This window comes from Zalophus californianus, chromosome 4 (assembly GCF_009762305.2).
Source record: "Zalophus californianus isolate mZalCal1 chromosome 4, mZalCal1.pri.v2, whole genome shotgun sequence".
Lineage (NCBI taxonomy): Eukaryota > Metazoa > Chordata > Mammalia > Carnivora > Otariidae > Zalophus > Zalophus californianus.
This window is the reverse complement of record NC_045598.1, coordinates 31,504,690-31,519,602: the sequence shown is the minus strand read 5'-3', so window position 1 is coordinate 31,519,602 and position 14,913 is coordinate 31,504,690.

The window sequence follows — 14,913 nt, the reverse complement described above, 5'->3', positions numbered from 1 at the left end:
GGAGTCTCCCTGCGGCGCTGAGCTCATCGTGCGTGGAGTCTCGGGGCGTTTCTGCAGGAGCGATGCTGAAGAGCTGAGCTGCGTTCTCTCCTGGAAGGGCTCTGTAAGCCTCCTTCAGGGGGATGGACTTCACCCTACAAAAGGTAGGAGGCTCTGAAAGCTTTTGAGACGGAGAAAGACACGGTTGGAATCATGTTTTAGATAACACTCCTCGGATCCCGCACGTGGGCTCTACGGAAGGAGGAAGCGAGGAGCGCGGGTAGGGAGCTATTGTAGTGAATCTGGAGACACAAGGTGGAGAGTGGCCTCCACCGGGCCAGGGTGTGCGGAGGGAGGGGGCAATCTGAGATAGATTAAGGGGGCAGAACGGGCAGGACTTACTGACTCGTTGGGAGGGAGATACCTGGAGAAGGCAGCTTAGCGCTCACGGTTCTGACTTAGGAAACAGGGTGCATGGGGAGTACTAGAAGACTGGGTTTGTCTGGCGGGAGAAAGCATGGGAAGGTGATGGGTCCTGGTTTTGACTTATTAAGAATCTAGTGCCCTGGAGGACATCAGCTGGCCTTTGCCTTGTCTGTGGGCAGCTCAGGAGAGAGATCTGAGTGAGGCATCCTATTTGAGAAGCATCTGCAGAAATGTACTCTTCAAAATGTGCATAAAGGGAGAAGTGACAGCACCCAAGAACAAAGAACAGCATTTATGGCCCCAGACAGGCTGAGGAGCCTACAAACTGGACTGGACATGAGCAGCCCAAGGGGCAGGAGGAAACCCAGGAGCGTAGGGTGTCGTGGAATCCCAGGCAAGAGAGTGTTTTAAGATGAAGGGAATAATCAGACAAAATAAGGACTTTTTGCATTTACACAGAGGACAGTGAGCAGCCTCAGTGTGTGGTGGAAGCGGCTGGTCAGGGGCCAGGAGTAATATGCCTAATAACCCCTCTGAGTACCCGCATCTCGTGGCCTTACTAAGGGCCTTCCGCCTGAACCCACCCTGCACTGGACATTTCAAGAAAATTAGTTCAGGGGATAAACAAGCCCATGGAGCTACCACCCTCACAGGTATTCTATAGACCTCACCCATAACTGAATCAAGGTGATTGAGTTATCAGGCTAGCGGTAACCCAACCCAATCAAGGAACTCCCTAAAGGTGGCAAGAAATACAGCTGTGCCCAATGGAGCGCGTTCTTATTTTAAGGGAGGTGGCCTGGGGAGGGGTTGCCCTTGCTCACCTGAGACCACCCTGCGTGCAAGCCTCAGAGCTTTTGGTCTGCGCTGGTGAGTGTTGGCCTGGAGGAAGGGCCTTCCCTCCTCTGCTTCCTTTTGTAGAATTATGCTCACTCTGTACATATTTGCTCTTTGACTTAGGCATGAGAGGGCACCCAGACAGCTTATCTTTTTTTTTTTTTAAAGATTTCATCTATTTATTTGAGAGAGAGAATGAGAGATAGAGAGCACGAGAGGGAGGAGGGTCAGAGGGAGGAGGGTCAGAGGGAGAAGCAGACTCCCTGCTGAGCAGGGAACCCGATGTGGGACTCGATCCCGGGACTCCAGGATCATGACCTGAGCCGAAGGCAGTCGCTTAACGAACTGAGCCACCCAGGTGCCCCAGACAGCTTATCTTAAGAAAGAGAATTCCTCAGCTCCTTCTGGTTTGAATGGATTTGGATGTGAATTGAATTGAATGGGAAGGTTTCTTCACTTAGGCCTGAAAAGATATGGCGTTACAGGTGTTGGAGCTGGTGGGGGAGGGGTTGTTCCTCCACCGGCTTTAGGAGCCTGGAGGCAGGATTGCTCTGCACCCCAAAATATAGGTCTGGAACCTGCTCACCTTGGGAGCCTCGATGCCTCTGCCAGCAGTTGGGGTTGAGGGCAAAGCACCCCAGGTTCCAGAGATTCTCCCCATGCTCAGGGCTGGGATGGCAGAGAGGGCAGCCCCAACCCGGAGGGAAGACTTGTCCCCAAGCCAAGGCTCATTGCACTTCTTACTTTGTGCCAAAGTGTTTTCTCCTGGTCAGGGCAGAGAGAGTGGCGGACACGTTAATGAAAAAAAAAATACTAAGATGAAGAGAGTGAGCTAATTCAAACTTGCCAGCTGGCGGGCAGAAGACGGTGGTGTCTGATTGGTCAAGTGGGAGTTGACTATAATATAAGGAGATATTGAATTGTTACATGAACTGTATCCCAACTTTGGATCCTAAAATGTAATTGTTGCCTAAAATATCTTTTGAAGAGCTGCCACCCTGGCAGTGAGCCCTGAAATGAAAATTGTTGCCCCAAGGGGGTAGCCACAAGAACCCTAGAGCTAACATTTCTGGGCTTGCTGAGAGCGAGGCACCGTGTTTAGCCCTTGACATGGTTTATGAGGTCCTTCTCTCAGGGTCCCCACGAGGTGTGTGTGGGGGGGTCTGTCTTCTGCTTTCCAGCCCCATTCTGCAGAGGCTGCCAGGGGACACAGGCTTGAGGAAGGGCTTGGGTTTTTGTTTTTTTGTTTTTTTTTTTTTTTTTTGCTCTTGTTCTAAAAATTCTCTGCCTGCTGTCAGCCAGGGAACTCAGTGACACTGGAAAGGAGGGGAAGGCAAGTCCCTGAAGGAAGATGGGGTGGGATCTCGAGCATGGGTTGGGGACGGGGGGGCGTTTGGCAAGGCTATTTTTAATGGGCAGAGGACAGAAAGAACATCCGTCCGCACAGATGCAGGCACGCTGGTAGGTTTGGGGGCAGGAAGAGGAGGGCTTCCCTTTCTGGTTGCTTTATTCTTTCAGTCAAATGAGGGAAGCCACCCGAGACGGGGCTGAGCTGCAGCTGGCTGACAGAAAGAGGAGAGTAGTAACAGCTGACCCGTACTTAGAACTCACTAGACTTTAGGGGCTCTTCTCAGCAGTTGGCTGGCATCCGCTCGTTTAATCCTCGTTACAACCCTGAGAAGTACGGACCATTTTGAGCCCATTCTGCAGAGGAGGAAGTAAGACACAGAGGAGTTAAATAACTTCCCCGAGGTTACCCAGCTACTCAGTGGGCAGAGAGAGCCCCGCACCTTCAGACACCATTGCCCTAACTCTCGAGTTATCTTAAAGCCGGCAGGCACCCTACTGGTGAGCTGCAGAATTCCTACATGGTACTGAGTACTCTTCAAAGTGAACTGAGGTGAAGTGAATTGAACTGAATTCAGTTCAGTGAACTGAAATTGAAGTTTTGACTTGGCAAAAAGATCCAGTCAATGTGAGACAAGATGCAAGGCATGTGAGATCCCAGAGTGGAGGGCCCAAATCACCCTATGGGGACCTGCAAGGAAAATGACCTAAGGATCTCTCCCAGAACTCCCCAAACCTTCTACCAGACAAAGGAGGCCAAGAGGAGAGGAGTGAAGGGCCTTCTATAGGGCAATGTTGCCGACGCCAGGCCTAGGGTCCTCCCTCCACTTTGGCGGTGATGCTACTCTGGAACCTCAGCCTCGTGCAGGGGACTTCCAGGGCCCCACCAGGACAGCTGAGAATTGTGTTCCTGAGCCGGGAGCAAAGAGGCTGAGGGATGATGCTTGGGAACGCGTGGATGTGGAAATCTGGAGGGCTGGAGGAAGTCTGTCTGACGGCATTGGTCAGGGCGTCTTGCTGCACTGGGACCGATCTCGTGCCTGAATGTGCTATGGCAAGGGGGTACAAATGTTTCCTGTGGGCTGGAAGCTGGAGAGGACCTGTCGGCACTGTCTTGGGTCCCAACCCACAGGGCTGTCTGGAGGGTTGAGGAGACCTTGGCGGACAGAGGCTGAGGAAGGAATCCTCAGCATCCACCTCGAACAGAGGGGCATTCCTCTGAGTCAAGCTCACCCAAGGAGAGATGTGTCCCGGCTGTGAAACCTCGGAATAACCGTCAAAGCACCATAAGAACATTGACTTTCTTCATCTACCAGACCCGACCAGAGGGGGGCACCCAAGGGCTTGAGAGCAGATTTCAAGAGCACCTATTATTCTTCCTCCTCCTCTGTCCTTACACTCTGGTGGATCCCCAACAATGGTTAACGAATAAGGGAGGGGGTGAGCAGAAAGAGCGGAGGGAGCACAGTGATGAAGCCCCTTTCCCATTGCAAGCTTCCTACCAAACTCTCCAGGTGGGAAGCCTCAATGCCAAGTCCCTTCGGGACATTCTGGTCACTGCATCTAGACTGGGTTTGGGACCAGAAGTGAGTGTAGAACTGTCTGTTTGCTAAGAGAAGAACAGTTACAGGTCTGCTAGACTCTCTTCCAGGGAAGGAGATGACCCCCCACTAAATAAGTATTAAAGGGATGGTAAGAGACCAGTCCATTTGATTATGTCATGAGTGGTATTTCCTCACCATATTTGTCTGTAGTCGGGGAGTTAAGGTGAAGGCAGTCAGTGTTGTGTGGCCTTTCTCCTGCAACGATCAGCTGCTTGAGTACCAGCCCAGACATCAGAGTTGGGTTTATTGAGGGTTGGGGGTTTCCTAGATTAGTGTGTTGGGTAGAGAGGGGAGAGAGGGTTGAACTTGTTTTAAAAAGATCCAAAATGATGGATCATGGAATCTATGCCGGAAAAGGAGGAAAGCAGAGACAGGAGGAGAAGAATAATTAGTGGAAAGTCGTGGGCATCCGGTCCTGGAGGTCTCAATGAAGTTGAAGAATTATGAGAATGTGGGTACCAGAGAACCTGAACTGGAAAGACAGGAGGTGGTGGTCAGTGATGTTAAGTACCTTCTGTAAAGTCATAGAGCCACCAAGAGGGGGAGTTGGTAGCCTGATAGCGGAGGTCCTTGGTCCTTCCAAACTCCATTTCATTGTCTCTGCTATTCAGAAACCTTGGAATAAATCTGACGTTTCCATCTTCATAGCATTCTCTCCTAGAAGCCATGGTGTCAGCCCTAATAAATACTATATTTTCTACCACAAATGTTCTCCTTGTTTTCTACAGTTTTTCTAGGGAAATACTGTCCTCTCCTGTTGTACACCGCTGAGTGGGTTTCCACCACTCCATGACTGAAATACGAAATTCCTTGTGAGCATTTACTGCTCTCACACACTTTTTCTTTCTTTCTTTTTTAATTTAAATTTTGTTAGTTGACCTATAGTGCAATATTGGTTTCTGGAGTAGAATTTGGTGATTCATCACTTACAAGACCCAGTGCTCATCACAGGTGTCCTCTTTCATACCCATCTCCCATCTGGCCCATCCCCCTGCCCACCTCCCTCCATCACCCTCAGTTTGTGCTCTATCATTAACAGTCTTTTATGGTTTGTTTCCCTCTTTCCTTTTTTTCTTTTCCCCCTTCCCATATGTTCATCTGTTTTCTTAAATTCCACATATGAGTGAGATCCTGTGGTTATTTGTCTTTCTCTGACCGACTTATTTCACTTAGCAAAATACACTCTAACTCCATCCATCAACAATAGACAAACTATGGAGAGAGCCCAAATATCCATCAACGGATGAATGGATAGAGAAGATGTGGTGTGTTTGTGTGGGATGTTATTTAGCCATCAAAAAGAATGACATCTTGCCGTTTGCAACAACACGGATGGAGCTAGTGTCACATACTTTCTACGTAATTGTAATGTCTCTGCCCAATTTTCTACCTGAAACATCCAATTTTGTTTATTCCGTACCTGGTAAAAAACAAACAAACAAACAAAAAAAACCTTAAGTGATTCCTTATTGCTTTAAGTCACAGACCTCTACCTAACTTTCTAGGCCATCCATACTTTATCCTGCTATACTGAGAGCCTTCCATGAAATCTGAATTGCAGTCAGTCACAGAAGATGAATAAAGGGAATGCTGCTTTAAGTGATCTCATTGATATCTGCAAAAATGACAATTCTTACTGAAATTCCAGAATGTTCCAAGTGACCTACATCATACTGGCCAACCTTAGCTAACTCACAGAGAGGACAGGCATTTCCAGACACACAGAAGGGCTCATAGAGGAGGAATGAGTAGGGCCGGAGTTTACACATCGGATTGCCTGGCACAGGGCGGGCACTCAGTGAATGCCTCTTAAATGAGTGAATGGCTTTCAATGCAGGAGCATTTACTAAATATATCCATCCAATTAGACTGTCAAGGACAATTCATGGTTGAATTTAAGTCAATTTTAATGGGTAACTGAAGCTCTGGAAATTTTAAGAGCAAGTGAGTAAAGGCTCCAAGGACTTTATGGCTGGAAGGTTAACAATATTTGGAATTAAATGAATATCAGGATTGCACAAGTTCATTTTGAAGGTTGCAATTCATTTAACTAGAATAATATGACTAAATTAAGCAAAGCTTGGCTCAGGATCCCAAATGCAGAGATGTGATAAAATTATTCAGAACTGGTGGAGAGGGAGATGGGGAGGCTGGGAGAGAGGGCCAGCTCCCTGGTGCTCCCAAAGCTGCCTTCTGTGTACCATTTCCCTCTACTGATACCATTTAAAAAATGAAAAATGAGGTTTTTTTTTTTTCCTCATTGGGTCCAGGATATCTCACAGTGATCATTCTTTTTTTTTTTTTTGGAAGTTTAGTTGGCATACAAAGTTATATTAATTTCAAGTGTACAACATAGTGATTCAATACCTCTATACATTACTCAGTGCTCACAAGTGTAGTCACCATACAATGTTATTATAATATTATTGACCATATTCCCTATGCTTTACTTTTCATCTTTATGGCTTATTTATTTTATAACTGGCAGTTTGAATCTTTTAATTCCCTTCGCCAATTTTACCCATCTTCCTGCCCACCTCCCCTCTGGCAACCATCAGTTTATTCTCTGTAGTTAGGAGTCTTTGGGGTGTTTTTTGTTGTTGTTGTTGTTTGTTTTATTCTTTAGATTCCACATATAAGTGAAATCATATGGTATTTGTCTTTCTCTGATTTATTTCATTTAGGATAATACCATCTAAGTCCATTCATGTTGCAGATGGCAAGATTTCATTCTATTTTATGGCTGAATAATATTCCATTGTGTGTGTATATATATACCACATCTTTATCTGCTTATCTAGCCGTGGACACTTGGGTTGCTTTCCTACCTTGGCTCATTGTAAATAATGCTGCAATAAACATAGGGATGCATTTATCTTTTTGAATTACTGTTTTTGTTTTCTTTGGGTAAGTACACAGTAGTGGAATTGCTGGATCATATGGTACCTCTATTTTTAATTTTTTGAGGAACCTCCATACTGTTTTCCACAGTGGTTGCACCAAAATACATTCTCACCAACAGCATATGAAGATTCTCTTTTCTCCACATCCTTGAAAACACTTGTTATTTCTTGTGTGTTTGAGGCTAGCCATTCTGACTGGTGTGAGCGGCTCTCTTATTGTAGTTTTGATTTGCATTTCCTTGATGATGAGTGGTGTTGAGCATCTTTTCATGTGTCAGTTGGCCATCTGTAGGTCTTCTTTGGAAAAATGTCTATTCAGGTTCTCTGTCCATTTTTTAACTGGATTGTTTGTTTTATTGGTGTTGAGTGGTATAAGTTTTATATATGTTTTCCTAAGCAAAGGCTTTTTTTTTAAAAGATTTTATTTATTTATTCGAGAGAGAGAGAATGAGAGATAGCATGAGAAGGGGGAGGGTCAGAGGGAGAAGCAGACTCCCTGCTGAGCAGGGAGCCCGATGTGGGACTCGATCCCGGGACTCCAGGATCATGACCTGAGCCGAAGGCAGTCGCTTAACCAACTGAGCCACCCAGGCGCCCAAGCAAAGGCTTTTTATTTTGACATTGTCCCAATAGTTCATTTTTTCTTTTGTTTCCCTTGCCCACAGAAACATATTCATAAATATGTTGCTAAGGCTGATGTCTAAGAGATTATCGCCTATATTTTTTTAGGAGTTTTATGGTTTTTAGGTCTCACATAGGTCTACATAGATCTGAGTTCATTTTGAGTGTACCTTTATGCATGGTATAAGAAAGTGGTTGAGTTTCATTCTTTCATATGTAGCTGTCCAGTTTTCCCAATGCCATTTTATTATTGAAAAGACAGTCTTTTCCCCTTTGTATAGTCTTGCCTCCTTTGTCTTAGATTAATTGACCATATAGGCATGGGTTTATTTATGAGCTCTCTATCCTGTTCCATTGATCAATGTGTCTAATTTCATGGAAGTAACATATTATATTGGTTACTGTAGCCTTGTAGTATATCATGAAATCTGGGATTGTGATACACTCCCAGCTTTCTTCTTTCTCAATATTGCTTGGCTATTCAGTATTTTGTGGTTCCATATGAATTTTAGGATTATTTGTTCCAGTTCTGTGGAAAATGCTATTGGTGTTTTGCTAGGAATTCACTGAAACTGTAGATTGCTTTGAATAGTATGGACATTTTAACAATACTTGTTCTCCAAACCGATGAGCATGCTGTATCTTTCCATTTATTTGGGTTGTCTTCAATTTCTCTGATCAATGTCTTATAGTTTTCAGAGTATAGGCCTTTCTTTCACTTCCTTGGTTAAGCTTATTCCTAGGTATTTTATTCTTTTTAGTGCAATTGTAAATGAGATTATTTTCTTAATTTCTCTTTCTGGTACTTTGTTATTGGTGTATAGAAATGCAACAGATTTCTATATAATTTGTAAACTGCAACTTTACTGAATTCATTTATCCGTTCTAATAGCTTTTTTAGTGGAGTTTTTAGGGTTTTCTAAACAGAGTATCACGTCATCTGCAAATAGTGACAGTTTTACTTCTTCCTTATCAATTTGGATGCCTTTTATTTCTTTTTCTTGTCTGATTGGTGCAGCTAGAACTTCCAGTATCATGTTAAATAAAAGTGGTGGGAGTGGACATCCTTGTCTTGTTCCTGATCTTAGGGGAAATGTTTTCAGTTTTTCACCAGTGAATATGATGTTAGCTGTGGGTTTGTCATATATGGCCTTTATTATGTTGAGGTATGGTCCCTCTAAATCCACTTTGTTAACAGCTTTTATCACGAATGGATTTTGCATTTTGTCACATGTTTCCCCTGCATCTTTTGAGATAATCATGTGGTTTATATCCTTCCTCTTGTTAATGTGATGTATCACATTGGATTTTGTGAAAATTGAACCACCCTTGCATTCCTGGAATAAATCCTACCTGGTCGTGGTGAATGATCCTTTTAATGTATTGTTGAATTTGATTTGCTAATATTTTGTTGAGGATTTTTGCATCTATGTTCATCAGGGATATTGGCTTCTAGTTTTCTTTTTTGCAGTGTCTTTGTCTGGTTTTGGTATCAGGGTAATGCTGGCCTCATAGAATCAATTCGGAGGCTTTCCTTCCTCTTCTGTATTTTGGAATAGTTTGAGAAGAAGAGGTATACACTGTTCTTTAAATGTTTGGCAGAATTCACCTGTGAAGCCACCTGGTCTTTGACTTTTGTTGGTTGGGAGTTTTTTGATTACCAGTTCAATTTTGTTATTAGTAATCTGTTCAGATTTTCTATTTCTTCCTGATTCAGTTGTGGAAGATTATATGTTTCTAGGAATTTATCCATTCTTCTAGGATGTCCATTTTTTTTTGTATATAATTTTATAATAGTGTCATAATTATTTATATTTTTGTGGTGTCAGTTGTCATTTCTCCATTTCTGATATTATTGGAGTTCTCTTTTAGTCTTGAGTCTGGCTAAAGGTTTATCAATTTTGATTATCTTTCCAAAGAACCAGTTCTGGGTTTCATTGAGCTTTTCTATTTTTTTAGTCTCAATTTCATTTATTTCCACTCTAATCTTTATTATTTCCTTTCTTTTTACTAACTTTGGTTTTGTTTGTTCTTTTCTAGTTCCTTTAAGTGTAAGATTAGATTGTTTATTTGAGATTTTTCTCGTTTCTTTAGGTAGGCCTGCATTACTATAACCTTCCCTCTGAGAACTGCTTTTGCTGTGTTCCAAAGATTTTGAACCATTGTGTTTTCCTTTTCATTTGCCTCCAGGTATTTTTTTATTTCCTCTTTGATTTCTTCACTGATCCATTGGTTGTTTAGTAGCATGTTATCTGGCCTCCATGTGTTTGTGTTTTTCCAGTTTTTTTCTTGTAATTGGTTTTTTAGTTTCATATTGTTGCAGTCAGAGAAGATGCTTGATACGATTTCAATCTTTAATTTTATTGAGACTTATTTTGTGGCCTAACATGTGATCTATCCTGGAGAATGTTCCATGTGCACTTGAAAAGGATGTGCTGCTGTTTTTAGATGCAATATTCTGTGTATATATCTGTTAGATCTTATTTTGTCTAATGTGCCTTTCAAAGCCACTATTTCCTTATTGATTTTCCTTCTGGATGATTTATCCATTGATGTAAGTGGGGTGTGTTAAAGTTCCCTACTATTATTGTATTACTGTCAATGTCTCCCTTTATTTCTGTTAATATTTATGTTATGTATTTAGGTATTCCCGTGTTGGGTGCATAGATATTTTTAATTGCATCTTCTTGTTCAATTGTTCCCTTTATTATTATGTAATGCCCTTATTTGTCTCTTGCTACAGTCTTTAAAATGTATTTTGTCTGATGTAAGTATTGCTACCCTGGCTTCTCCCAACCCCCGCCCTTTTGTACAAGATATCTTTTACCCTCCCTTCACTTTCGGTCTGTATGTGTTTTTAGGTCTGAAGTGAGTCTCTTGTAGGCAGCATATTTATGGGTCTTGTGCTTTTATTCTTTCAGTTACCCTATGTCTTTTGATTAGAACACTTAGTCCACTTACATTTTTAAAAAGTTTTTAATGTGATATTTTTTAAAACATTATATGTGTGTACAGTCCATTTACATTTTTTCAGTCCATTGACATTTAAAGTAATTGTTGATAAGTATGTACTTATTGCCCCTTTGTTTAATTTTTTTCTGGTTGTTTTTGTAGTTCTTCTCTGTTCCTTTCCTCTTCTCTTGCTCTCTTCCCTTGTGATTTGATAGCTTTCTTTAGTATTATACTTGAATTCCTTTCTCTTTATTTCTTTTGTGTATATATTTTAGGTTTTTGATTCGTGGTTACCATTAGGTTCATATATAGCATTCCATGTATGTAACAGTCTATTTATTTGTCAGAGAGAGAGAGAGAGCACAAGCAGGAGGAGCAGTAGAGGGAGAGGGAGAAGCAGGCTCCTCACTGAGCAAGGAGCCCTATATGGGACTCGATCCCAGGACCCTGGGATCATGACCTGAGCCGAAGGCAGACGCTTAATGACTGAGCCACCCAGGCGTCCCTATGTAACAGTCTATATTAAATTGATGGTCACTTAAGTTTGCACAACATCCTAAAAGCACAAATTTTTACCCTCCCATCCATATATTATGTATGTCATATTTTACATCTTTTTATTTTGGGTATCTCTTGACTAATTTTTGTAGATGTAATTGATTTAGTACTTTTGTGTTTTAACCTTCATACTGGCTTTTAAGTGATGAATCTGCTACCTTTACAATATGTTTGCCTTATGAAATTTTTTCCTTTCATAATTTTTCCAGTTATGACTTTTTCTTTCCAGTAAAAGTCATGACCTCAAAATTTCTTGTAAGGCTACTTTGGCAATGATTAATTCCTTTAACTTTTGGGGAAACTCTTTATCTCTCCTTCAATTCTGAATGATAACCTTGTTGGGTGAGTATTCTTGGTTGCAGATTTTTTCCTTTTAAGCACTTTGAATATATCGTAACAACCCCTCTGGCCTGCGAAATTTCTGGTTAAAAAATCAGTTGACAGCCTTATGGGGTTTCCCTTATATGTAACTGTTTTCTTTTTTTCTTGAAGCTTTTAAGAATCTCTCTTCATAACTACTTTTTGCCATCTTAATTATTATGGGTCTTACTGTGGACTTCCTTGGCTTCTTATTAGGGTCTGTCTGTGTTTTCTGGACCTGGATGTCTATTCCCTTCCCCAGGCAAGGGAAGTTTTCAGCTATTATTTCTTCAAATCTGCACCATTGTCTCTCTCTCCTTCTCCTGGGATCCTTATATTGTGAATTTTATTATGCTTGGTGATGTCAGAGTTCCCTTCACCTATTCTCATTTTTTTATTTTTTTATTTTTGCTGTTTGGCTTTGTTGCTTTCCATTACCCTGTCTTCCAGATCATTGATCCATTCTTCTGCATCCCTTAATCCGCTGTTGATTCCCTCTAGTGTATTTTTCATTTCAGTTATTGTATTCTTTAGCTCTGTCTGGTTCTTTTTTATATTTTCTATATACTCTTTTCTCAAGTCCAGTGAGTACCATTGTGGACCACTACTTTGAACTCTTTATCAAGTATATTGTTGATCTCTGTTTCATTTAGCACCATTTCTGTGATTTTTTGTCTTATTTCATTTGAGACCTATTCCTCTGTCTCCTCATTTTGTCTGACACTCTGTTTGTTTCTACATATTAGGTAGGTCAGCTACATCTCTTGGTTTCAAAAGTAGTGCCCTTGTATAGAAGAGTTCCTGTGGTGCCCTGTAACATAATCCCCTGGTTACCAGAACCAGGAGCTCCAGGGGTGTGGCCTGTATGGGGTGCATGCACCTTCCAGTTGTGGCTGAGCCATGATTGTCTTCAGCCTACCCGGTTGCAATGACCAACTTTGTTTGCTATGAGTGTACTGAGCAGCGTTCACTCACCTTGCTGTTGAAAGGCCCAGCTGTTGCTACCATGGGCTCTTTGGTGGGTGGGGTCAGCACTCACCTAGTTGTCTGCAATTAGCCTCTCTGCCACAGCTGAAGGGGCACGGAAAGGCAGGAACTACAGACACACTGGTGTATGGGGTTCTCTCCCCCCTTCCCCAGGGCAGTGGTGCTGGTGCTGGCCAGGGATGCCTGCTAGATGTGCAAGAATGCTTGCCAGGTTGGGCAGGTTGGGTGGGATGGGTATGCAGGGGAATGCTAGGGCAGGGCATGCAGTGCTAACAAGGTAGCAGTGAATGGAGAATGTTAGACCTGATTTACATAAGCATCCATCTATCTAGGCTGGGGGAGGGCAGAAAAAATTGTAACTGTCAGCACTTTTGTTCCTGGAGAAATCTGCAGATCCTGACTCTCTGGCACACATTCTAAGATGAGTCGATAAATCTTCACCTATATCCTAAGCACTTTTTAAACCACTATTTCTGTGCTGTATCTCAGGCTGAGTTATTTATCTTCCTGGGCCTTTAAAGGTGGGGATTTTTTTCCTGTTATCCTCCTGCTCTCCCAGAGTTAAGCCCCACTGATTTCTAAAACTCCTGGAGTTAAGCCCTGCTAATTTCCAAAGCCAGATGTTATGGGGATTCATCCCATTGTAGGTCCCCAGGGCGAGGGCCTTGCAGTGAACAGTCTGATCCCCTTATTCCTGTGTTTGTGATGTCATTTCCATTTACAGCTAGTTGGGCTGGGGGCTTGGTTCCCTACCACATCTCTGTCCTTTCTACCCTTTTGCACATGGCCTTCCCTCTACAACTAGCTATGGAAGATCTGTTTGTCAGTCTTCAGGTTAGTTGCATAGCTGTAGATGTTGCCTAGGTGTATCTGTGGTACAAGCAGAGCTCAGGATCCTCCTAGTCCTCCATTTTCCCTAGGGATCCAATGGACACTTTCACGTTTGCAAATATTTTTATGCTTCTGACGCCCACAACCCACTCATCATATTTGTAAGGCTCTTCTACTGTGTGAACTCCAAGATAAATTCTGCCAAAGTACTTAACACACTCTTTGCAAATATATAGTATCTCCCCTGTCTGGTTTGTCTGATGTAATCAAAGATCCATACTCCAACTGAAGCCCTTACCCTGCTCAAATATTTGCAGTGTTTTTCTCATTTGTGGAGTGTCTGAATTTGAAGATATGTACTAAGGGCCTGAGGTATATCCAAGCCATCCATTCACATATTTATAATTCATATAATTACATACAATTCATGTATATATAATGATTTCTCTGAATAATTTTATATCTTTCTAAGTTTGAGGTATTATAAAGGATTTTCCCATGGTTATTACAAATTTAGGGCTTCTCCTTCCAAGTGAGTTCTTTGGTGCCTATTTATGACAAATGATTTTCAGTTATAAATGTTCTTATACCTTTATACATAGAGCTGAATGAAGTTACCTAGCCATTAGGCAATGGGGAGTCTTGCTCTATAAGGTCAGGCAACAGTTGACCTTGGAGCTTCTCTAAGCAATGTTCTATGGGAGATGTTCTTTACCCCCATTTTACTTCTTCAACATTTTTTCTGGGTCCCAAAGTAATCTTTGCTGCCTGGAGAATAAATCTGTCTTCACTCACATAGGATTTTACAAAAGGCTGTGAGTGGGCAGGTTTCTGTTTTTCAAGGTGGATATTCTTGGTTTTCTAGGTTCTTAGGATCAGCCCCTTGAATACTAACTTCATTTCATGTTCTTGCATCTGCAAGTTCTCCTTAACATCTATTATGGGGGCAAGATTTTGTTTTATGTTACTAAAATCCTCGCCCTTGAAGAGTCATAATGTAGTTGTGACTCAGTTTTTTGATGATCGCTTTTCCCTAGATTTGCTGGCAAGAAATCTCTATCTGTAAAATTTCTTAAACTTACTTTACTTGAAGATTTCCTAGACAGTATTAATTCCAGTTTTCTGTGCGAATCAATGAGGGCATGTAAGGTCCCTTCCTCACTCCTCCATCCCTTCATGCCCCAGAGTTTAGTATTTCAGAATAGGAAGACTGGACTCTTTTAGATAGGCCTGGGTTCAAATTCTGAAACCATCACTTTTTACAGTATAACACGGAACATGGTATGAGATCTTTGTACCTTGGTTTTCCTTTTCAGTGAAACAGGAATAGTAACCTGATTCCGTGACTAGGGCTATAATGAGGATGATAAATTGTTTTCATTATAAAACATTGCACAATGGCTGGTATACAAGAAATACTAACAATACCAATCTTTCTTTCATGTTCTTATACTGCAAAGTGAGTACAGAAGAATTAAGAACATGGCTCTGGAACCAAGTCTTCCTGA